Source organism: Chiloscyllium plagiosum, unplaced genomic scaffold, assembly GCF_037043375.1.
Source record: "Chiloscyllium plagiosum isolate Xiang-an unplaced genomic scaffold, Cpla_swu_hap1 HiC_scaffold_19, whole genome shotgun sequence".
Taxonomy (NCBI): Eukaryota; Metazoa; Chordata; class Chondrichthyes; order Orectolobiformes; family Hemiscylliidae; genus Chiloscyllium; species Chiloscyllium plagiosum.
Window position 1 is genome coordinate 78,081,732 of NW_028270157.1, and position 3,273 is coordinate 78,085,004.

General features: G+C 46.5%; 1 pseudogene; it reads left to right on the plus strand.

Moving 5' to 3' along the window:
• The first annotated feature begins 2,476 nt into the window (after positions 1 to 2,476).
• On the plus strand, positions 2,477 to 2,649 carry LOC148146824 (U2 spliceosomal RNA; annotated as a pseudogene).
• Positions 2,650 to 3,273: the final 624 nt, after the last annotated feature.

A 3,273-nucleotide genomic window follows, 5' to 3' on the forward strand; every position in this document is an offset into this window, starting at 1 on the left:
ATCTTCTTTGCAATGAGGACAGATCCAAGTCCCTCAGCCTTTCCTCATAAGACCTTCCCTCCAGACCAGGCAACATCCTGGTAAATCTCCTCTGCATCTTTTCCAATGCTTCCAAATCCTTCCTGTAGTGGGGTAACCAGAACTGTACACAATACTCCAAGTGAGGCCCCACTAGTGTTTTGTACAGTGCAGCATGACATCATGGGCCCGGAATGCAATCCCTCGACCAATAAAACCAATAAAGGCACCGTATGCCGCCTTAAAGATACTAGGTAAAAATAATGACTGCAGATGCTGGAAACCAGATTCTGGATCAATGGTGCTGGAAGAGCACAGCAGTTCAGGCAGCATCCGAGGAGCTTCAGCAAAATCGACGTTTCGGGCAAATGCCCTTCATCAGGAATAAAGCCTTAAAGATACTATCAACCTGGGCGGCAACTTTCAGGGATCTTTGTACATGGACACCGAGATCTCGCTGCTCATCTACACTATCAAGAATCTTTCCATTTACCCAGTATTCTGCCTTCCTGTTTTTCTTCCCAAAGTGAATCACTTCACATTTCTGCATTGAACTCCATTTACCACCTCTCAGCCCAATTCTGCAGTTTATCCGAGTGCCTCTGCAACATTCTTCCGCACTGTCCATTACTCCACTGACTTTAGTGTCATCTGCAAACTTATTAACCTATCCACCTATGCCTGCCTCCAAAGCATTTATCATTGGATAAATCCCATCCGTCCCAATGGACTATCTTCCTTGGGAACTGGGCTGATCAATAATTTCTCAGCTATTACAAGGGGGCATAGCTTTAAATTAAGGGGGGGTAGGTATAGGACTGATGTTTGGGGTAGGTTCTTTACTCAGCGAGTCGTGAGTTCATGGAATGCCCTGCCAGTAGCAGTGGTGGACTCTCCCTCATTATGGGCATTTAAGCGGGCATTGGATAGGCATATGGAGGATAGTGGGCTAGTGTAGGTTAGGTGGGCTTGGATCGGTGCTACATCGAGGGCCGAAGGGCCTGTACTGCGCTGTATTCTTCTATGTTCTATGTTCTCCCTTGACTAACAGCACATTCCTGAACACAATGGGCAATTTAGCATGGCCAGTTCACCTAACCTGCGCATCTTTGGATTGTGGGAGGAAACTGGAGCACCCGGAGGAAGCCCAGCAGACATGGGTCCCTGGTGCTGTGAGGCAGCAGTGCTAACCACGGAGCCACTGTACCACCCCAAATGGGGAAGCACATATCCTCCTCCCAATGGCCACCTTTGTGTGTGTCTGCATCAAGCTGTGTGCAGACCTTTGGTTCACAAAACTAAATGTCACAAGGTACTGAAGTTCCTTTCACCCTGGTGCAGAGCTGGTACTGTGGTTATCGCTGCTGTCTGACAACACCAGGGACCTGTGTTTGATTCCAGCCTTGGTTGACTGGCTGTGTAGAGTTTGCAGATTTCCCCTGTGTCTGTGTGGGTTCTACACAGTAAAAAGATGTGCAGGCTAGGTGGATTGGCTATCCAGGGATGCGAAGGCTATGTGGATTAGCCATGGTTAATAACTGGGATACGGAGATAATGTGGGGTACTGGGTTTGGATGGGATGCCCTTTGAGGGGTCAGTGCAGAATTAACTGGCTGAGAGGCCTCTATCCGCACTGTAAAGAATTTATGTTGTGAAGGATAAGTCTGATCTTGTTTCTGCAGAACACTCCAAGTAGTTGGACAATTTGTATCAGCTGTTTCTCCAGCGAAGGCTTTTAAGAAAAACAGTCTTGAACACAAGTCCATCAGGCAGGGGTCAGCATGTAACATCTTGAGAGGGTTGATCCTGTGGATAGTTTTCTGAGCAGACAGTTAGAAATCATAGCAGTTCAGGCAGCATCCAAGGAGCTTTGAAATCGACGTTTCGGGCAAAAGCCCTTCAGCAGGAAGGGCTTTTGCCCGAAACGTCGATTTCAAAGCTCCTTGGATGCTGCCTGAACTGCTGTGCTCTTCCAGCACCACTAATCCAGAATCTGGTTTCCAGCATCTGCAGTCATTGTTTTTACCTAGTTAAAAAAACATTTAGCAGAACACCTATGCACTGCCTGGCAAACCATAGATTTGCTTTGTGGTCTATCTGAAACTTGTTGGTTTTCCAGTGACAAGGAGCTGACCTTGACCGAGTGTTGCAGACTGGTGCTTTCCAAAGTTCAAAACAACATCAAGAGGGACAAACTAAAGCTTGGGACAAGGGCAGCTACTGACAAGATGCAGTGGGGAAAAACCGCCGTCTAAGGGCTTTATGAGGGTCTGTTCAGTTAGCAGACTCTTGTTGCATTGAAATGAACATAAATTGTTTCCTGTATGAGTCGGAAATACCTTTGTTTTTGCAACAGCACGGATGCTTTGAGGAATGCATCATTTGTTTTTCTCTGCAAAGAACGTGCAGAACAAATTTAGAACCTCTGTATGTACTTAGAAATGATTTTATGAACAAAGTGGATTTTTGAGATAAATGAATTCCATTATCAGTTTAATATCTGATAGGTCCCTTATCTGGGGACCATCTATTAAATTGATTTGTGGAGCAGGGAGATGGAATAGGGGCTTGCTCCGTCCACTCCACGCATCGACCTGGTATTGCAGTACCTCTGGGAACGGTGCACCCCTCATCTATAAATCTCAGAACATGTATATGGCTCAGGTTTTTGGTGCTTTGCCTGCGCGTGTGAACCACACTTTCTTTTTAAAGTTTGTAAGCTGCTTCATTTCTCTTTGCGTCGGTCTGCAACTCAAACCCCAAATTTTGCACAAAACATACCTACCACGTGCGCACACAAAACCACAAATTGCTGGAGAAACTCAGCAGATCTGGCAGCATCTGCACAAACAAAGCAGTGTTTCAAACCCAGTGACCGTTATTCAGAATCCAGCTTGGTGCTGGTGCAAGTCTATCCGTCTCCCCACCCCCTCCCCCAAGGACATTATGCTAACAACTTGTTAATATTTTGAAACAAAGCCAAGTCGGGGGGAGGTTTATTCAGTTGTTGGGCGTGGTGCTCTATTGGATGTTTCTATTGTCAGCCTTTGTGTCAAGGTTAGAGTGGCGCTGGAAAAGAACAGTAGGTCAGGCAGCCTCCGAGGAGCAGGAAAACTAACGTTTCGGGCATAAACCCTAAAGTGACCTCAATGATGAAGATTTTACACCCTGGGGTGCTGTGCTTTTCCAGCATCACACTCTCGACTGTGACCTCCGACCTGCTGTTTCAGAGTAAATGCTCTGAGGGATCGGGTC